Source organism: Coregonus lavaretus (assembly GCF_964263955.1).
Source record: "Coregonus lavaretus genome assembly, chromosome: 2".
Lineage (NCBI taxonomy): Eukaryota > Metazoa > Chordata > Actinopteri > Salmoniformes > Salmonidae > Coregonus > Coregonus lavaretus.
This window is the reverse complement of record NC_139989.1, coordinates 82,989,491-83,012,328: the sequence shown is the minus strand read 5'-3', so window position 1 is coordinate 83,012,328 and position 22,838 is coordinate 82,989,491. Positions and strand designations below refer to the sequence as shown.

Here is a 22,838-nt window from a genome sequence, read left to right as displayed (position 1 = left end):
TCCTCTGCGCGCCCTCTTCTTTCCTCTGCCGCCCCCTTCTTTCCTCTGCGCGCCCCCTTCTTTCCTCTGCGCGCCCCCTTCTTTCCTCTGCGCGCCCCCTTCTTTCCTCTGCGCGCCCCCTTCTTTCCTCTGCGCGCCCCCTTCTTTCCTCTGCCGCCCCCTTCTTTCCTCTGCGCGCCCCCTTCTTTCCTCTGCCGCCCCCTTCTTTCCTCTGCGCGCCCCCTTCTTTCCTCTGCGCGCCCCCTTCTTTCCTCTGCGCGCCCCCTTCTTTCCTCTGCCGCCCCCTTCTTTCCTCTGCGCGCCCCCTTCTTTCCTCTGCCGCCCCCTTCTTTCCTCTGCGCGCCCCCTTCTTTCCTCTGCGCGCCCCCTTCTTTCCTCTGCGCGCCCCCTTCTTTCCTCTGCGCGCCCCCTTCTTTCCTCTGCGCGCCCCCTTCTTTCCTCTGCCGCCCCCTTCTTTCCTCTGCGCGCCCCCTTCTTTCCTCTGCCGCCCCCTTCTTTCCTCTGCCGCCCCCTTCTTTCCTCTGCCGCCCCCTTCTTTCCTCTGCCGCCCCCTTCTTTCCTCTGCCGCCCCCTTCTTTCCTCTGCGCGCCCCCTTCTTTCCTCTGCGCGCCCCCTTCTTTCCTCTGCGCGCCCCCTTCTTTCCTCTGCGCGCCCCCTTCTTTCCTCTGCCGCCCCCTTCTTTCCTCTGCCGCCCCCTTCTTTCCTCTGCCGCCCCCTTCTTTCCTCTGCCGCCCCCTTCTTTCTCTGCCGCCCCCTTCTTTCCTCTGCCGCCCCCTTCTTTCCTCTGCCGCCCCCTTCTTTCCTCTGCCGCCCCCTTCTTTCCTCTGTCGCCCCCTTCTTTCCTCTGCCGCCCCCTTCTTTCCTCTGCCGCCCCCTTCTTTCCTCTGCGCGCCCCCTTCTTTCCTCTGCGCGCCCCCTTCTTTCCTCTGCGCGCCCCCTTCTTTCCTCTGCGCGCCCCCTTCTTGTCCCAGACGCGCCCAATGGAATAGACCGAATTGATGCCAAGCTCTGCCTGTGAACTGGAAACGGTGAAGACAAGTTGTAAGTGCCATCAGGGTGCTTTTACGAATTTCAACGTTGGAAAGTGTTTGCTACATTTTTATGAACCTATTTTTGTGTGGAAACAATCATTGAAATCAAATAAGGAAACATATATCTTCAAGAAGAGACTAACTGGAAATGTGAAGCCTGTGAAGGCTATGAGCAAAGCCAGAAGAGTGATGCAGCAGCACATGAACACATTCATTGCCCTCCAATATTCAGTGCAGCAATTGTTTAAGGAGGAGAGGGAGCATGTTGATCTTTCAGACTGGTGTCTGTCTAGTTCGACCAAGTCAAGTGGGAGGAATTTCACCAGTGGAAGGTCATCAGCAACTCCATATCTCGAATGGAACCTGAAGCTGAAGCTGAACGTGCTGTTCTTGTAGAACTTGCTGCTGGCTTGAAGCAAAAACACGCTTTGGAAAAGGAGCACGCGGAATTGCAAGCAAGGAAAGAAAAGTCGATAATGGAAACTGAGATTGCAGCCATAACAGCAAAACTAAAAGCAAGGAATGGAGACTAGGAAAGTAAACAAAATTACAATCAAGGAAACAAAGCACCCAGAACCGGCATTCCACTCCAAATCCAACCAGACCAAGCCCACTGACACAATATCCACAACTCATCTCACTGTTTTCTCAGCTTGGGAGATGGAAATGTACTCAAAGACTCCCAAGGAGAAGACGACCATCTTCCAAGGAGATGAAGACAACAAGAAAGGAGGTGGAGCTACAGAGAAAGAAGAAGAAACTTCTGTAAGCAGTGCCCTGGTCTCACTGGAGACACCACCTGGTCTCACTGGAGACACCACCTGGTCTCCCTGGAGACACCACCTGGTCTCCCTGGAGACACCACCTGGTCTCCCTGGAGACACCACCTGGTATCCCTGGAGACACCACCTGGTCTCCCTGGAGACACCAGTGATGTCACAGGAAGGCCAAAAAGATCATCAAGGACATCAACCACCCGAGCCACTGCCTGTTCACCCCGCTATCATCCAGAAGGCGAGGTCAGTACAGGTGCATCAAAGCTGGGACCGAGAGACTGAAAAACAGCTTCTATCTCAAGGCCATCAGACTGTTAAATAGCCATCACTAACTAACACATTAGATGCTGCTGCTGCCTATTGAAATCACTGGCCACATTTAAGAAATGGAACACTAGTCACTTTAATAATGTTTACATATCTTGCATTACTCATCTCATATGTATATACTGTATTCTATAATATTTGACTGTATCTTAGTCCATGCCGCTCTGTCATTGCTCGTCCATATATGTATATATTCTTAATTCCATTCCATACTTAGATTTGTGTGTATTGGGTATATGTTGTGAAATTGTTAGATATTACTTGTTAGATATTACTGCACTGTCGGAGGTAGAAGCACAAGCATTTCGCTACACCCACTATAACATCTGCTAAACACGTGTAAGTGACAAATAACATTTGATTTGATTTGATTTGGTGATACTGGAGACACCACCTGGTGATACTGGGGCCGGTGACAGTCACACACTCCAAGGTTAAAACCTCAAACGTAAACAAGGAAAAGTTCAGTGGATGACAGTAAAAGGGACTGGACTGAAGCTGACCACGACGCCTCTGAGGCATTCAGTAGACCATAGGTCACTAACAGGCGGACCACGGTCCGGATCCGGACCCAGAAGCCGTCCCATACGGACCCGGACCAAAACAAAAGATTATGAATTAAAACCTGACGGGGCGCTTCTATTTTAATATGCACAGCTTTTGTAGTCTTTACGGTACTCGTTTTGTGAATGAGGAAACTCACCGACCAATTGCATGTGAGTTAAGCGATCCCACGTGATACCACTCAGCCAATGAAGTCTTTGCATTCCTGGCGGTAAACATTGGGACTCTACAGTGCAGACAGATGAGAGTTTTAGAGGCAAGTTACCAAGGAAAAGAAAGTCGGATTAAAAAGATAGCGATATATGTAGAAAACAAAGGGAGCGAAAACAGACGAATGAGACGGAGAAAGGGAACGAAACAGACGAGAGAGAAACAGACGAATGAGACAGAGAAAGGGAGAGATACAGACGAGTGTGCCGGAGAAAGCTGAGGAAAATACGAGTGAGACGGAGAAAGTTGACGAAAATATGAGTGAGACGGAGAAAGGGAGCGAAACAGACGAGTGAGGCAGAAAAAGGGTAACAGTTAGAGAAAATAAGGAACAAATGGCACTCTCCAAAAAAAGAAAAGTGGACAATGAAAACAGAGCATTTAATCCAGAATGGACAGACTCCACCAGGATCCTGAGCAACACATTCACTGCCCAACAACGTGCTCTTGAGTGTTCCCTCAGAGTTTCTTGGATTTTGGGTAAACACAAAAAGCCATTTACAGATGGAGGGGTTGTCAAAGAATGCATGAGTGCAGTAGCTGAAACACTACTTGAGGGAAAACAAAAAAATGAGCTTTGTGATAAAATAAAGCAAATTCCCATGTCAGCATCATCTGCCACAAAGAAAAGTGAAATATTAACTCAGGATGTGCTAACCCAGCTAGATGAAGCCATGCATAAGGCACCATGTGTAGGCTTAGCTGTGGATGAGTCCACTGACATATGTGACAATGCTCAGCTGTTAGTGTTTGCCAGGTTTTTCAACACAGCCCAGAAAACATTCTGTGAAGACATGTTAGGTGTCACTCCCCTTCAGACCAGTACAAGAGGAGAGGATATCTACCTGGCCATTAAGGAGATGTTAACAAAAAGAGGAATAGAGCCAAAACAAGTGGTTTCAATAACCACAGATGGAGCCCCTTCTATGATAGGGAAAGAAAAAGGAGCTGTAGCAAGACTGAAAGGGGACAATCCTGAGCTTTTATCTTACCATTGCATCATTCATCAATCTGTCCTCTGTGCCTCCCTGTCAGATGAGCATGCTGAGGTGATGAATACAATGATGAAAATGATAAATTTTCTCAGGGCATCCTCTTCCTACCAGCATCGCATGCTTAGGGAATTCCTCAGAGAAGTTGATGCCAATGCTGATGATCTTTTGCTGCACAACAATGTGAGATGGCTCAGCAAAGGCAGGGTGCTAGAGCGCTTTTGGTCCATCAGGAGGGAATTAGCATCTTTTTTGGCAGAGCTAAGCAGTCAGAAGGCAACACAGTTTTCTCTCTTTTTAGAAAATGAGAAATGGATGGATAATGTGGCCTTTTTGGTTGACATCACGTCACATCTGAATGAACTGAATTTGAGGCTACAGGGCAAGGACAATTCAATTTGTGAACTGATGACAGCTGTTCGCTCCTTTCAGAGGAAACTTGAAGTGTTCAAGGAAGACCTGCAGGGAGACTGTGTACACTTCCCAGCAGTGCAGGAACAGGTTCAGGGACAGAGAGATTTGTCTTCTTTTGTTGATTTTATTGATAAGCTGATTGTAAACTTCAGCAACCGTTGTGACAGCTTCAGCTTTGGAGAGCAGCTCACCATGTTCATTCAGAACCCATTTCTGATCACAGATGTCAGGGGGTTCTCAAAGGAAGTCACACAGCACTTTAAATGGGTAAATGCTGGGTCTCTCCAGATGCAATTGGTTGATCTCCAAGCAGATGTGGCCCTGAAAGAGCAGTTTGTAAGAACTGACCCTTCCACTTTCTGGTTCCAAATGGTCCCTGAGACTGCTTTCCCGGGTCTGAGGAAAGTAGCCCTATACATCTTGACCATGTTTGGCTCCACATACAACTGCGAGGCAGCTTTCTCCACAATGAACATAATTAAAACTAAATATCGTTCCAGGCTCACCAATGAGCACCTTCACATGTGTATGAGAATGGCCCTGACTCCATTCAAGCCCAGGTTTAAAATTCTGGCAAGACAGGCTAAAGCTCAATTCTCTCACTGAGCAAAAACATGGTGGAGTGGGATATGAGGGGAAGAAAGTGATACTCTAAAACTGTTCAATTGTTAAGATCTGTTGAGATTTATTATTTGTAAAATTGGTTGAGACTGTTGAGTCAAGATGTGAAACAGAAAAGGGGAAATTCAAACTTTTCCTCCCTTTATATAATTTTTCTGAAGTTAAGCACTTTTTTTGAAAATGCACAATTTTCACATTTTATTTATTTTCTCTTATTTTGACATGCAGCCCTAGTTTTATTTAGTTAATTAATGAGAGCACATTGTACATATCTACAGTCATACATATATGTTCAGTAGGGCTGCCCCTCTTAGTCGATTAGTCGACTAATCGGTCGTTTTGGTCTTAGTTGACTAAGATTTCTTTAGTCGATAAGTCATTTTTTATGCTTATTCATGCTTAATTACTCATTTCCAAGTAACTTATGAGAACATTTCTGGTGAACACGAGATTTAAAGTGGTGCTTTTGCAGGATTAATTTCGGAGAAACTCAGTTTTACAGATGGTTAATTAACTACATTTATATTGCGCTTTTCTAGTCTTGCACAGCTCTGTCGATTAAATCAACTAATCGATTAGTCGACAAACTCATATAAGTGTTAGTCGACTAAGAATTTCTTTAGTCGAGGACAACCCTAATGTTCAGTTCTATGTTTCGTGATAATAAATATTGTCAACAAGTTTTTGAATTGTACTGAATTAATTTGATTAGACGGTCAGTTATTGATTACATTCAGAACTACTAGGCTACTTAAATATATATACCACTAAATTGTTAGACATTATGATCTTCTGGACCTTTGCTTCAAAACATTTTCTCTAACTGGACCTTTTTTAAATTTTGTTGAATACCCCTGCAGTAGACTATATGCACAAAACTCTCCTCCAACATCACAAGCAATGGGTGGCAAAAAGAAACTGGACTGAACTTGACCACGACGCCTCTGAGGCATTCATGCAAATGATGGCACAAAACCCTGCACCATCATCACAGGGTTTACCTCCTACTGAGTACAGGATCCCAACAGGGAGACCATGGTGCACCAAGGCTGCATTCTGCAAGCAACAACATTCAACCACAGCAACAGCCACTAACACGGAACTGAATGTTTTGACATTGTTAGAGCTCTGTTGTGAATGTTCCTAAACCATGCTTGATACTCCGGTTTTAAGATGCCGTTGCCCCTTTAAGAGCTCTGTTGTGAATGTTCCTAAACCATGCTTGATACTCCAGTTGTAACTGCATTTTTAAAACAATGCATTAGCGCAATTGTAGGAGTATAGAAATAAACGTGATATCAATGGAAAGCTTGGATCCCCCTCTTTTTTAACAAAGGTCAAAACTGCTTTCAAAAGTGTTTTCCCCGTGATTGCATTAAGAGTTGTTGTCCGTTGACTGCTTGAATAAACGGCCCTACAAAGGCAAAGAGCATCAACTAGAAAACAGTCCAACTGAAGACAAAAAAGGCTTTAAAGTTGTTTTTGCTGTTCAGCCAAATATGTCGTAGGTAGATAAGTGTAAATGCACTGATGTATCATCTTATTATGACCACTGATCTGACCTATGACCCCTAAAATGCTGATACTGCACTCTGCCTTTGTATGACCTTAAACAGCTGTATGGGTCATGCAAAAGCAAAGTGCAGTATCTAAAAAATCTAAATGTGTTTATCCAGCTTTCTTGTTGTTTTTAATGGTGTTGTGTAGTTGTGTTTTCATGTTTTGAATGTTGTATTGTAGCAACCCTCAAGCTGTTTTTATCCATAAGGTAAGAACTATTTCATCACGGAGAATGTTTATCCTTATGTGACTTTGTATTAATATCAATGCTGTCCTTTTCTTTATGTTAGCGAGCGTTTCAATATTTTGTTTGCTATCTTTCTTACCATTATCTGGGTATTTGCATTTCAATGCGAGTTAAACCATAATGTTTCTGCGTGATTGTGCCATGTTTTATTCTGGTGATAACTGGATCACTGGCTGTCTCATGGAGTGTGTGAGGGTGAGTGTCATGGTCGGGATGGCCTGAACTCAGAGCCTGATAGAATACCAAGGAAAACCGTAGTAACTGCAGTAGAACATGGTGGAACAATGCCAGATGGCAGTAACCTCACTTACTGCTGTTTCCTTGGTTTTTACTGGGATTTTGTAGTTACAGCAAATTTGACCCTCCATTCTCTCTGAAACTGAAGATAATTGAACCAGGACACTTCGTCACAAGATATAACAGATACTACGAAGCCTGATTTAGGTCTGAACTCTTTGACCAAATGTGTAGCAGCAGTTTGCAATTGTACGGCAGTATAGACAAGTTTACGCGCTGTATCACGGGTGGCGCCATAACTCTACACAAATGCATTTCATTTCCGCCGGAAGTTGTTTGTACAACGTCTGCCGGTGTAAACACAGCGATGTCGACGCTAGCTTGGGAACACGGTTCTACTACTTTGACTGGAGAAGGCGTTACTCTCCTCCACCCGAATTCAGTGCAGAACTGGGAGGATAACATGACGACGTGGCCCAACATAACATACAGCAAGATTTGCTCCTACTTCGTGCAATCCATGGCAATAGATGGAAAAGCAATGGACAATCTGAAAGCCTCCGAGGCATATCAATATCTGCACAGCAACAAAGTCGGTTGTGTCATTTCATACAAACATGATCGTTTTGTTTATCTGAAAGCAAATGTAGAGCCTAGCCAGTGTTTGAACAATGCATGGCATAATGCTTGGGTGCTGGTAACTGAAGCTGGAGAAGTCAAAACTGCGGGATGTACGTGTGTTGCTGGACCAGGGAGATCTTGTTCCCACTCAGCTGCGATCCTGTGGAAGGTAATTATTTGACCATTGTAGCCTAGGCCTATGTCTTCTTTTCAAAACGCTATAAATCCATAAATTTGTTATTTAAAAAAAATAACTATTTTGTGTTTTAATTTTCGTGTTTGCATTTATGAGGAAAAAACAATGTTAGGCCTACGACAGTTCTCCATTATGGACGTGAGCGCTCTGAAAGCGGCACTAAAGACTTTCAGACTTTCACAGACACCTCAAAACAGAAAGAACAAAGCCTTTAAAGCGAATTTTGTTTTGTATTAATTGTATCTTAATTTAAATAAATGTTTCATTAACCAAATTCCTGGATTTAATAAATAAAAAATAAATATAGCAGACAGACAATAGATAATGACAACATAAGGCTCCGGCCTGAACTGGAGCTTATGCATGAACCGAACACTTGTTTATGAATAAATAATAAAAATGTCTCATTGCAATATTTTACATATTCATAATCATTACTTTTGCTGGTTCTTTGAGACAGCTTTTAGGTGCCGTTTAGATAAGCGCGCTCATAATTGAATTGAATTATGATAATAACGCATTTTCTTCATATTCGTGTTACATCCTCTGTAGCTCAATTGGTAGAGCATGGTGCTTGTAACGCCAGGGTAGTGGGATCGATCCCCGGGACCACCCATACGTAAAAATATATGTACACATGACTGTAAGTCGCTTTGGATAAAAGCGTCTGCTAAATGGCATATTATTATTATTATTATATGACATGTGTGCAGTGAGCCCATTATAATATCTATGCACTGTTTTTACTATATCTCTCTAGGTAGAAAATGCTGTGAGACAGGGGAAAACCTGGCGCGCCTGCACAGACGGACAGAACCAGTGGAATGCTGGGTCTAAAAGAAATGCTGGTCAGAGGAAGATGAAGTATGTCCGCTTCAAACGACACAACAGGAAGGATCTCTACCAGCCGCCACCAACTTCACCGCCATCCTCTACCACTCCAGAACCGGCACAGGAGGTGACACTCTTTAGGACTCATGAAGAGTGGAGGAAGAACGCACTTGCCTCACCAATGGCAGCACTTTTCAATTGCCCTGGGAATAGCCTCCTGCAGCTCTGCTTTAATGCTAATACCTCCTCCATCACCGAGCCAACACCATGTCCACACCTCCATCTCCTAAACCATGAAGAGCACCACACACCACTGGCTTGTGTAAAATGCAGAACCTTCTATGATGAATACATTAACATGTCCACAGCCCAGCTTGAGGAGATTGAGAAGGCTACAAAAGCACAGAGCAAAGAACAGGTCTGGCATGATGCGCGGAGAGTGCGCATCACAGCGAGCACAGCTAGAAAGGTGCCCATTCGCTCAACCACGGCGCCTGACAAGTTTTTGTCAGAACACTTACACCCATCCTTCCGTGGCAATGCCGCAACCCGTCAAGGAGCGGAGGGGGAGGAACTTGCAAGGGACTATTTGGAAACTCTGGGCAATAGCATTGAAACCAAAGGCTTAGTGGTGTGCGAAAAGGAACCGTGGCTTGCAGCATCTCCCGATGGAGTGATAAACAACGACATTCTGTTGGAGATCAAATCACCTGTGATGGGAAACAAGTCACTTGCAGAATTTTTGGCAACAAAGAACTGCGAAATCACAACTGTGGCAAACGGAGATAGGGTAGATTACCATATTGCCTGCAATGGTCCAAAATGCTACTACATGCAGGTACAAATTGGGATGCACTGCACAGGGCTTCAGCACTCCAAGTTGGTGATCTGGAACAAAACTGAGCACCTAGAAATCGAAGTACCCTACGACCAAGGCTTTGTCCAGGGGCATATCATAAGGCTGCGCACATTCTACTTTGCCCACATGCTCCCAAAAATTGTTGATGATTTTGTTGAGGAAAGGTTACAGTTCTGCAGTAAATATCTCAGCATTTTAAAACCAAAATAAACTGCCTTATTTAGGTCATGCCCACAGGAGCCAACAGATGTCCATTGTTTACATGATCTCTTTATGCTGTGCAATATATCAGTGTGCCTACTGTTTGAGTGAAAATAAAGTTTGATGTAATTTCAATCCTTAGAGTGCTACAATTTATTTTAACACAGTTCATAATTCATAGTAAGCTCATACTGTACATAAATAACACTTGATTAATTAATTGTTTTGAGGAAACTAAACAAATGGCTTCAACAAGAAAGATTGCGTGTTTAATCTTAACAGGTATTAAAAAGTAAAATACAAAAGCAGCCCACACAATTACATCACTATGAAAATATTCATATATAATATTTAAAAATACAATGCACGCAGTATTTGTTGTGTTTATCTGTATTTAATGAACAACATGGCTGGGTGTTGGTAGACAGGGACACAGGGCAAGATTCTAAACCTCACTGATCAGTGGACTCTTCAGGTTAACTAGGCCAGCACAGATGGTTAAGATGTTGTCCAGTTTCGGTGCCATGCTGATGGGAACATTCTGGGATAAAATCTTAAACACCTTCAGTCTCTGGATTGCTCTTTCCACATGTATGCGGACATTGGCTACCCATTGGGTCTGGGCATCTCGAAATGTTGGTGTAGCAGGCTCGGCCTCACAGACAGGCTGACAGGTTTCTGGAGCATCTAAAAAGGGGAAGAGAAAACATGGATGGAGCAAAATTAATGCAGGCATAGAGTCCTCTCACTACAAACATCACAATGGAAAAATGTGTACTACAACATTGCACTCACACGCACACACACAATCATCATCACAACAGCCTGCCACCTTGCATTGAATTTATGATGTAGACTAAGGCACACGCAGGCAGGCACACACACACACACACACACACACACACACACACACACAATTAATGATGTAGCTATCGTGGGCATTGTTTGTCCCATCTCCAAAACAATCAACTGCCTTAGCAAAATACCGGTAGCAATGTTAATGTATGACAACTTCTTCATAATTAACAGTATTGTCAGCTTCATAGCTAAAGTTGCTGAACTTACCCTCAGATTCAAGTCTGCGTTTCTTTATCTGGGAGGAGGCAGTGGTCCGCTGGGTGAGTTGACGCCTATTTGGCTGGGGAGGGCGATTGTATCCCAACCACAACTCTGGGAAAGGATTATCCTTGGTAGGTTTTTGGTCAACAAAGTGATAGGAACAAACAAAAACGTTGAGGGGTGGTTTCTTTAGATTCAATGCCTCCAGCCAGATCCTTGATTCCGAGTCGGTATCAGGCTGGCGAAAAAATTTAAACAATGGAACGCATGGACATTGCCTCTTTGTAGCTGGTTTGTGGTCGTAGCACTCTCTATCTAACCACTCGTTCAGGTGCTTTCTCGAGTTTTTGCAACCAACTACCGCACACGTCGTTCCCGAACCACTTTTCTTCATGTTGTAATTGTAATTTTTATATCCTCTTTGTCACTGCGATATCAGTGTTTTGTCGGCACAACGGAGCTAGCTAGCAAAACAAACCCAGCCCGGCAGAACGGAACTGGATTGCATCGACGGGAGGAGTTCAGGAAGTAGAGCGGAAACGGCTCAAAAACTTGTCTATAGGCCTGTTTACTACTGTGCATCTGGCCCGCTTGAGGTTGGAATCAAATGCTATTTTGATTTAGGGCCAATGCCCGCTGCAGACGGGTCACATGTCATCGTTTGATGGGCTAAATTATGTAAAGTTATTTTGTGACATTGTATTTTTGTTCCAGATTGCTATAGGCCTTTACTTACACAGAATTGCATTGACACAAATTCATACATCCAATGATTTACCGTCCGTAAGCTATAGGACAGGGTGGCTATATGGTTTGACGCGTCTTCACGGGATTCGTGGCTTCCCCACTGATAAACCGTAATCCCTTGTCTGAAAATAAGAACTATGAATATATACTGCAACCCACCAATGAGAGAGAAAGAGGAAAAAGTATGTTTCTACCTCCTCTCCCCCTTCTTCCTGAAGTGTGCACTCGTTCACTCCCCCTCATGGATTTTTAAGAAATATTGTGGAAACTCCATCAAGCACCATGCTCACGCCATTCCAATGATTTTACATTCTCGAGGGGGAGTGAACGAGTGCACACTTCAGGAAGAAGGGGGAGAGGAGGTAGAAACATACTTTTTCCTATTTCTCTCTCATTGGTGGGTTACAGTATATATTCATAGTTCTTATTTTCAGACCTTGTTTAATTTTTCATCTTTCCCTCCATATCCATTGGCACATTCACATCTTCCTCCTCCTCCTCCTCCTCCTCCTGGCACATTCACATATTCCTTCTCTCTCGCTCTGTTTAAAAAGAGCAACACTGACACCTACTGGGCATCCACTTTCTTCTCCTTCCTCCTCTTCCTCTTCCTCCTCCTCCACCTCCTCCACCTCCACCACCTCCTCCACCTCCTCCTCCTCTTCCTCCACCACCTCCTCCTCCACCTCCACCACCACCTCTTCCTCCTCCTCCTCCTCCTCCTCCTCCTCCTCCTTCTCCATCTCCACCACCTCCTCCTCCTCCTCCTCCTCCTCCTCCACCTCCTCCACCTCCTCCTCCTCCTCCTCCTCCTCCTCCTCCACCTCCTCCACCTCCTCCTCCTCCTCCACCACCTCTTTCTCCTCCTCCTCTTCCTCCTACTCCTCCTCCTCCACCTCCTCCTCCTCCTCCTCCTCCTCCTGGCACATTCACATATTCCTTCTCTCTCGCTCTGTTTAAAAAGAGGAACACTGACACCTACTGGGCATCCACTTTCTTCTCCCTCCTCCTCTTCCTCCTCCACCACCTCCTCCTCCTTCTCCTCCACCTCCTCCACATCCTCCTCCTCCACCACCTCCTCCTCCTCCTCCTCCTCCTCTTCCTCCACCACCTCCTCCACATCATCCTCCTCCTCCTCCACCACCTCCTCCTCCTCCACCACCTCCTCCTCCTCCACCTCCTCCTGACTCATGATGTCTGGTATTATTACTATTGATCACATGCAGTACGATCGTCTCAATTAATCTTCCGTGTTATTGGTCCGGTGCCTCTGAGCGGGTGGGACATTATGTCTGTTGTCATATGGATACATCCTGTCTCTGAGTGGGCGGGACATTATGTCTGTTGTCATATGGATACATCCTGTCTCTGAGTGGGCGGGACATCCTGTGTCCAGTCTGCATCTTTTTAAGTCTGTATTCCTCCCCCTCACTCCATGCCTCTCTCCCTCCTTCTCCCCTCTCTCTCTCCCTCCTTCTCCCCTCTCTCTCACTCCCTTATTCATTCTCTCCCTCCTTCTCCCCTCTCTCTCCCTCCTTCTCCCCTCTCTCTCCCTCTCTTATTCTCTCTCTCCCTCCCTCCTTCTCCCCTCTCTCTCCATCCCTTATTAACGATCTCTCCCTCCTTCTCCCCTCTCTCTCCCTCCTTCTCCCCTCTCTCTCCCTCATTCTCCCCTCTCTCTCTCCCTCCTTCTCCCTCTCTCTCCCTCCACCTCCCCTCTTTCTCCATCCCTTATTCACTTTCTCTCCCTCCTTCTCCCCTCTCTCTCCCCTCTGTCTCCCTCCTTCTCCCCTCTCTCTCCCTCCTTCTCCCCTCTGTCTCCGTCCTTCTCCCCTCTCTCTCCCTCCCTTCTCCCCTCTCTCTCCCTCCCTTATTCACCCTGTCCTTCCCTCCCCTTCTCTCTCTATGGCTGTTCCCTCCCCTTCTCTCTCTGTGGCTGTTCCCTCCCCTTCTCTCTCTATGGCTGTTCCCTCCCCTTCTCTCTCTATGGCTGTTCCCTCCCCTTCTCTCTCTCTATGGCTGTTCCCTCCCCTTCTCTCTCTATGGCTGTTCCCTCCCATTCTCTCTCTCTGGCTGTTCCCTCCCCTTCTCTCTCTATGGCTGTTCCCTCCCCCTCTCTCTCTATGGCTGTTCCCTCCCCTTCTCTCTCAATGGCTGTTCCCTCCTCTTCTCTCTCTATGGCTGTTCCCTCCCCTTCTCTCTCTATGGCTGTTCCCTCCCCTTCTCTCTCTATGGCTGTTCCCTCCCCTTCTCTCTCTATGGCTGTTCCCTCCCATTCTCTCTCTCTATGGCTGTTCCCTCCCCTTCTCTCTCTCTATGGCTGATCCCTCCCCTTCTCTCTCTATGGCTGTTCCCTCCCCTTCTCTCTCTATGGCTGTTCCCTCCCCTTCTCTCTCTATGGCTGTTCCCTCCCCTTCTCTCTCTCTATGGCTGTTCCCTCCCCTTCTCTCTCTCTATGGCTGTTCCCTCCCCTTCTCTCTCTATGGCTGTTTATTTTAAGAGAGGTTAAGTGGAGATCGGCCTCAACAACGGCATTACCTTCCTCTACACTTTGTCTGACCCACACACACACACACACACACACACACACACCCACCCACCCACCCACCCCCACAGGCCTTCTATTGATCCCTGTGAGTGGTAATCACCCCTTCTGCCAGTCTGTCTGGCTCATATACCTGGGACCTCCACACCACATGGTTTCTTTAACTCCAGTCCTCAACATCCCCCAACAGTTGTTGTTGTAGCTTCAGACAAGCACACCTGATTCAACTAGTCATCTAGTCATCAACCACTTCACTAGGACAGCACATCTACTGATTCAACTAGCCATCTAGTCATCAACCACTTCACTAGGACAGCACATCTACTGATTCAACTAGCCATCTAGTCATCAACCACTTCACTAGGACAGCACATCTACTGATTCAACTAGCCATCTAGTCATCAACCGCTTCACTAGGACAGCACATCTACTGATTCAACTAGCCATCTAGCCATCAACCACTTCACTAGGACAGCACATCTACTGATTCAACTAGCCATCTAGTCATCAACCACTTCACTAGGACAGCACATCTACTGATTCAACTAGTCATCTAGTCATCAACCACTTCACTAGGACAGCACATCTACTGATTCAACTAGTCATCTAGTCATCAACCACTTCACTAGGACAGCACATCTACTGATTCAACTAGCCATCTAGTCATCAACCACTTCACTAGGACAGCACATCTACTGATTCAACTAGCCATCTAGTCATCAACCACTTCACTAGGACAGCACATCTACTGATTCAACTAGTCATCAACCACTTCACTAGGACAGCACATCTACTGATTCAACTAGTCATCAACCACTTCACTAGGACAGCACATCTACTGATTCAACTAGCCATCTAGTCATCAACCACTTCACTAGGACAGCACATCTACTGATTCAACTAGTCATCTAGTCATCAACCACTTCACTAGGACAGCACATCTACTGATTCAACTAGTCATCTAGTCATCAACCACTTCACTAGGACAGCACATCTACTGATTCAACTAGTCATCAACCACTTCACTAGGACAGCACATCTACTGATTCAACTAGCCATCTAGTCATCAACCACTTCACTAGGACAGCACATCTACTGATTCAACTAGCCATCTAGTCATCAACCACTTCACCAGGACAGCACATCTACTGATTCAACTAGCCATCTAGTCATCAACCACTTCACTAGTAGAATCAGGTTGTAGAGGTTTATCTGTCTAAAACCTTCATTGGTATTCTTCATTGTTTGTGATAATATTTAATGAACCGAGTGGCGCAGTGGTCTAAGGCACTGCACCGCAGTGCTAGCTGTGCCACTAGAGATCCTGGTTAGAATCCAGGCTCTGTTGTAGCCGGCTGCGACCGGGAGACCCATGGGGCGGCGCACAATTGGCCCAGGGGAGGGAATGGCCGGCAGGGATGTAGCTCAGTTGGTAGAGCATGGCGTTTGCAATGCCAGGGTTGTGGGTTCGATTCCCACGGGGGGGCAGTATGATTTTTTTTAAATAATAATGTATGCACTCACTAACTCTAAGTTGCTCTGGATAAGAGTGTCTGCTAAATGATTAAAATGTAAAGTGAAGGATTAATCTACCTATAACTGAAGGCAGCCAGTGTATAAAAACTGCATCAGACACATACAACCTGAAACAAATGAGAGTTTGACTGTGTTTTACTATAGACCATTACGCCAGCCAATATCCAATCCCAAGAGCATGGGGACTCTTAATTTGAAGGGACATTTTACACAATGGTTCTACTGATGCTGCCAAGGGAACAGAGATGAACCAGTGGAGTAGCTGGTGCAAAGCTACGCTAACAAGCATGTTGGGAGAATGAAACCACGGGGGGTAAACGTTCAGGACAGGTAGTGAGTGAAAATGTAAAGTGACCCGTTCAGCCACTGTCTGGATTATTCCATGGAACTTCTTATACGTTTTTTTTTCTTTGCAATGTTGTTATTTACAATGCTTTTTTTGGAACAGATTCCAGTTGGAACGTTCCTCACAAAATATACCGCCCCCCCCCAACAACAACAACAACCCCCCTCAAACAAACACAGAGACAGTCAGCCAATGAAATGACAGGATCAATCATACTAATTAGAAAGGCAGAAGCATGCATGATAAGCAATGGAGGCTCATTGTCACACCTGTGACATACGCTTTAAGATACAAACGTCAAATACATGTCGACAATCCTTCCTCCAAAAGGACCCTTCTATGGGATCACATGTCATGAAAATCCCCCAAAAAGCCATGTTCTTCTTTATTTTCCTAGCTTCGTGAGGAATCACCCAAAGAGCAAATTTCACAATGGAAACTTTAGTCCTACCTTGAACCTCTCGTTGAGTCTTTGAAAGGAAGTTCAAATCCAAGGACACAGAAAGAATCCAATGGAACACGGTGATGTCATAGAGAATGATAGAGGCCCTCTAGTGGCCAAAACCCGTATTATCATGGGCAGGGCCTTTGAGGGCTTCCACCATTTTTAATTAATGTAGACAACTGGGTGGGACTTCCATCTTTATTGGCTGGCCACGCCTCCAACCACACCCGTACCTGCAGCCTTACAGGCGTACTGCCTAATAGCCAACTATCATCACAATACATTGTGTTAACACAGGCTTGGCCAACTATCATCACAATACATTGTGTTAACACAGGCTTGGCCGACTATCATCACAATACATTGTGTTAATGTAGGATTGGCCAACTATCATCACAATACATTGTGTTAACGTAGGATTGGCCGACTATCATCACAATACATCGTGTTAACACAGGCTTGGCCGACTATCATCACAATACATTGTGTTAACACAGGATTGGCCAACTATCATCACAAGTTCATATATCAACACATTAATTTTCTAGTTTTATCATTTAATCATTTTCAGGGGCAATTTGACGTGTGTTTATGTGTTTAAATGTTTATATGTTTATATTTATACTGGACAGAGAAGGAACCCTGGGGGCTTTTATAGAATGCTTATGTCTTAGTTCCTGTAGATTCAGACTTACTCATCACCAATCTTTTGTTATGTCTCGTGGGGTTTCATAACCACATCTGTATAACAATTCAATAATGATGAGACAGGAGACAGGAATCAGTTCAACCATTTATCTGGAACGTGATCATCTCAACACATACAAACCCCCATGATGCTCTGCGGCACAACCCCAATATACAACAAATACATAGATATGTAAATGGACACTAAACAAAACTCATAGAGGAATTTAAATGTTCAGTTGTAGAAAGTAGGGCCATGGGATAGGGTCAGAAAGGTCAGTATGTTTGATAACTGGTTACAGAGGTGACATAACAAGCATAAGGTCCATTATAACACAGTGAAGTAGAGGTGGGAGCTAAAAGCAGACATGGACAGTGAGACGGTGTGAGGAGGTCAGGGGGGAAACACTAGATCAGGACAGGTAGAAATGGCAGGGCTGGAAATAGACACAGAGACACATTCTGATCATGGCTCAGACCTGACCTGAGACACTCAAACAGAAGATGCCATAGCAAAGTCCTGTCCAGTAGGCTATATAGGATTTCCTTTCATCAAAATCCAACACATGGAAATGTTTCAAATGTGTGTGTGTGTGTGTCAGGTGTGTGTGTGTCCAGTGTGAATGTGTGTGTTTCGTGTGTGTGTGTGTCCAGTGTGTATGTGTGTGTGTGTGTGTCCAGTGTGTGTGTGTCCAGCGTATGTGTGTGTGTCCAGTGTGTGTGTCCAGTGTGTGTGTCCAGTGTGTGTGTCCAGTGTGTGTGAGTGTGTGTGTCCAGTGTGTGTGTGTGTGTGTGTGTGTCCAGTGTGTGTGTGTGTCCTGTGTGTGTGTCCTGGGTGTGTGTGTGTGTCAGGTGTGTGTGTGTGTGTCCAGTGTGTGTGAGTGTGTGTGTCCAATGTGTCTGTGTGTGTGTGTGTGTGTCTCCAGTGTGTGTGTGTGTCCTGTGTGTGTGTGTGTGTGTGTCAGGTGTGTGTGTGTCCAGTGTGTGTGTGTGTGTGTCCAGAGTGTGTGTGTGTGTCCAGTGTGTGTGTCCTGTGTGTGTGTGTGTGTGTGTCAGGTGTGTGTTTGTCCAGTGTGTATGTGTGTGTGTCATGTGTGTGTGTGTCCAGTGTGTATGTGTGTGGGTCCAGTGTGAGTGTGTGTGTGTCCAGCGTATGTGTGTTTGTCAAGTGTGTGTGTCCAGTGTGTGTGTCAAGTGTGTGTGTGTTTGTGAGTGTCCAGTGTGTGTGTGCGTGTGTGTCCAGTGTGTGTGTGTCCTGTGTGTGTGTGTGTCCTGTGTGTGTGTGTGTGTCAGGTGTGTGTGTGTGTGTGTCCAGTGTGTGTGTGTGTCCTGTGTGTGTGTGTGTGTGTGTCAGGTGTGTGTGTGTGTGTCGAGTGTGTGTGAGTGTGTGCGTCCAGTGTGTGTGTGTGTGTGTCCAGTGTGTGTGTGTGTCCTGTGTGTGTGTCCTGTGTGTGTGTGTGTGTGTGTCAGGTTTGTGTGTGTGTCCAGTGTGTGTGTGTGTACTGTGTGTGTGTCCTGTGTGTGTGTGTGTGTCCAGTGTGTGTGAGTGTGTGTGTCCAGTGTGTGTGTGTGTGTGTGTCCTGTGTGTTTGTTTCCAGTGTGTATGTGTGTGTGTCCAGTGTGTATGAGTGTGTGTCCTGTGTGTGTATGTGTGTTTGTCCAGTGTGTGTGTGTGTGTGTGTGTGTCCAGTGTGTGTGTCCAGTGTGTGTGTGTTCTCTTTGTGTGTGTGTGTGTGTGTCCAGTGTGTATGTGTCCAGTGTGTGTGTGTGTCCAGTGTGTGGGTGTGTCCATTGTGTGTGTGTGTCCAGTGTGTGTGTGTGTGTGTGTGTGTGTGTGGGTGTGTTTGTCCAATGTGTGTCCAGTGTGTGTGTGTGTGATCAGTGTGTGTGTGTCCTGTGTGTGTGTGTGTGTGTGTGTGTGTGTGTGTGTGTGTGTGTGTGTGTGTGTGTGTGTCCAGTGTGTGTTTGTCCGGTGTGTGTGTGTTCAGTGTGTTTGTTCAGTGTGTGTGTGTGTGTGTGTGTACAGTGTGTGTATCAAGTGTGTTTGTGTGTCCAGTGTGTGTCAGTGTGTGTGTCCAGTGTGTGTGTGTGTTCAGTATGTGTGTGTGTGTGTGTCCAGTGTTTGTGTATGTCCAGTGTGTGTGTGTGTCCAGTGTGTGTGTGTGTCCAGTGTGTGTGTGTGTGAATCTAGTGTGTGTGTGTGTGTGTCTAGTGTGTGTGTGTGTCCAGTGTGTGTGTGTGTGTGTCCAGTGTGTGTGTGTCCAGTGTGTGTGTGTGTGTGTGTGTGTGTGTCAGTGTTACCATGGTTATTATTTACAGGGACACTGAGGAGTCAACATCATAAACTCTAAACCCTGGATAGAGGGGCTCAGTGAATGTGGAGTGGAATGTGCTCAGGTGAGTCAGTGTGTCAGAGGAGACTCTGTAGAAGGACAGAGTGCCGGCTGGCCAGTCCAGATACACTCCTACTCTGTGGGATCTGGAGGAGGGGACGTCTATGGTAGTGGACTTATTATTGTGCCTGGCAGAGTAACTGGCTCTGTATCTGTTGTCAGAGCAGAACAGACTCCAGGACTTGTCATTGTATCCAATCCCACAGTCATTATCCCCTCCTCTCCTGCTGATTCCTTTATATGTCACTCCTATAACAGCCCTTTCCCCACTCCACTCTACCTCCCAGTAACAGCGCCCAGTCAGACCCTCTCTACACAGCACCTGTCTCCAGTCCAAATCTCTCTGGGTGATCAGGATACGGCTGCTCCTCTCTCCTCCATGTCACCTTTCTGTTCTTCTTAGACAGAGAGAGGAATCTGTTTACTGTGTTTAGGTCCAGTGTGAGATCACAGACATCTGATGGATGAAACCAGACACAATATTAGAAATCATCATCATTCACATTAGAATGTTAACTCACTTTTCACTAATTCATTTAATGTAGATGTTTCTAGGTATCAAAAGGAGAAGTTAAGGTACCTTGAGATTTGTTGAATGATCATATGTTATACTGTATGGTAATATAAAACACACTTATTCCCATTAATTACACACACACACACATACACAGACAAACTGAACACAAACACACATTTCTAACGTAACACGAACACGTCACACACACACACACACATTGTCAAAGCAACTCTTAGTAAACTTAGGTGTCCCTGATTTGTGCTTCTGTAGAACTACAGCTGATATTTAATATGACCAAGTAAGTAATGATGGTGGTCTTTGACTTTGACTTCACTTGAATTAAGACTTATTCTTAGTCATATTCTTCACAGCAGTCAACACTCACAAGTCCAGGTTTCATTGTGTTCTCTCCACCATGTTCCACACTGTAGCGGTAAGCAGAAGAACAGACAGTCATTGAGGGATACACCTGAACTCTCACACACACACACACACACACACAAACACACACACACACACACACACACACACACACACACACACACACACACACACACATACACACACACACACACACACACACACACACACACACACACACACACACACACACACACACACACACACACACACAAACCACTGGATCCACAGCAACTCAAAAGCTTTTTCTGGGAGTGTGAGTGACGAAGGATCTTTGGGTTCTCTGCCTCTCCTAGCAGCCTGTCATTCATCACTCAAGCTGTTTGCTAACTCTGCTTCATGCGTTGCCAAAATAAGTAGCTCTGTTTGTGCTCAGACAATCCTACATTTCACACATACACACACGCACACCATTCACCTGCACTGCACAGGCCCCAGAAGCACTGAGAATACTGGGCCTCAATTGGCTCTCAGTCACTGCAGCAAATAGCTATCGCCATAATGAAAGGTTTTTAATACGAGTAGCTGTTTTCCCCTGATGTGTCTTTGTCAAACTGTGGAAGTTTATTTAGTGGTGAAAGTCATTCTCAATCATTTTAACGTTCAACTGTCTCGGTAATTAGCAGGTTCAATGCAGCGAAGGGGTATTTTGGAATGACACCCTCCATTATATGGTGTGCAAGGACTGAACACTCGTTGGTGCAACACAGAATGTACCGAGATAGAGGGAGAGATTGTGGGTGTCTTTATGCCAACAAAGTGTGATTCCAGAGTTTCTACAGTGTTAAGTAGCCTTAGTTATGTTATTTTAAGGACCTATCTTGTGCCTCCTCGCCACAGCGCTACCGTGTCCTCAAGCAACTCAGCGAGAAGAAGCTGAAGGGTTTTTAAAGTGGACAACTTAAACGAAAACCATTCTCTTTTTTCATGAGTGTTCCAGAAGACAGACCTTCATTGCCAGGACAAATAGTGATGTTGTTTCCAAACCAAACTTCAAGGTCTTTAAGTGAGTGTGTGTGTGGGGGGGGGGTCAGTCACATATTAACAGAGCTCTCTGCCTAGGCTTCCTCACGGCACCATGACAACCAATACTTACAAAGTAATCCTTATTTTGAATATTTTTGAAATAGACCAAATTTCTTTTGGGCTGAGAATATAAGACTTATAACTCTGAGAGAGCATCCAAGGGCTAGAATGATGTATATAGAATGTATGACAAACAATAATTTTTAAATATAATTCTAAAATCTTCAGAATTCTGAGATTTTTGTCCATAATACAGAATTCAAGCCAACATTCCAATCTCATTATGACTCAACAATTAAGCTAGGCTACAACCATAGAATTTGGAATTAGAACTTGGCTACAACAAGTTCCAAACCAAAGAAAACAACCAGCATATCCATTCACCACACCATAACTACTCAAGTGTATATCTTTTTAAATCTTCATAAGTGGACAGACATCGCGGAGGAGAGGTGAGTTAGAACATAATAATGTGTAAAAGTGTTTGACTTCTAAGGAAATCAGTGAAGGTAGGCCTACTTATTACCATTTAATAAATTATACCAGTTAGCCTGAAGGTAACTGAAGTTGGAAAACTGGCATGGCCAGACAGTTTTAAGAAAATGACATGGAAAAGATTCACACAAAATAAAAAAAATAAGGAATACATGTTTCTCCATACATATTGATGCAGAGAGAAGTCATTGAGATGGAGAAAGAGATGACTGAAAGTGAGGAGATGGAGAAAGGCAACAAGATGAGGGGGGAACGAGAGATAGAAAGACAAAGAGAAATGGAGGGGCTGCTGAGAATGAGAAAGGAGATTGAGACTTGTAACAAGGTAGACCACTACCGGTGGAAGCTGCAGAGAGAGGTGTTGGAGGAAGTCAACAAGGTGAGGGTGGAACCAGAGCAAGAAAGAGAAAGGCTAATTGAAGAGTTGCTGAGACAGATAAGGGAGACTGAGGCTTCTATTGAGGTAAACTGCTACCAATGGAAGCTGGAGAGAGAGTTGTTTGAGAAACAGAGAGAAAGTGCAGTGTCAGACAGAAAAAATATGGAGCTCAAGATGGCAAAGCTGAAGGTGCAGAACATACTGCACTTGGCCAAGATAGGGAAGTTGACCGTGGAGAACACGAGGCTGTTAGCTGAGAATGAAAGGCAACGAGAGGTGATGGACAAACAGAGAGAAAGCGCAGCGACCGACAAACAAACAATGGTGGACAAGATATCAAAGGTGAAGATGTCCTTGGCCAAGTTATGGAAGGTGACAGTGGAGAACAAGAAGAGACTGTTAGCTGAGAATGAAAGGGTGGGGAAGGAGAAGGTGAGAGAGAGGAATGGATGGAACCTCATAAGAAATGGTTTGGAGACAGCTTTGGCCAAAGCAGACCAGGAGAGGAATCAGACCCTAGTAGCCTGGAAGGAGGACAGGGGGAGATGGGCCAAGG

General features: G+C 45.2%; 1 protein-coding gene and 1 long non-coding RNA gene across 2 annotated transcripts in view; both read right to left on the bottom strand.

Moving 5' to 3' along the window:
* The window catches only part of LOC311140907 (NACHT, LRR and PYD domains-containing protein 3-like), a 466,410-nt gene that overhangs the window by 368,988 nt on the left and 74,584 nt on the right, over window positions 1-22,838 (bottom strand). The window lies entirely within an intron of this gene.
* The window catches only part of LOC311142435, a 66,411-nt gene continuing 53,778 nt past the window's right edge, over window positions 10,206-22,838 (bottom strand). The window contains exons 2-3 of the long non-coding RNA XR_014614309.1: window positions 10,753-10,873; window positions 10,206-10,374 (exon numbers count right to left, since the gene is read on the bottom strand). This is a non-coding gene — a long non-coding RNA (uncharacterized lncRNA). The remainder of the gene's footprint in view (window positions 10,375-10,752; window positions 10,874-22,838) is intronic.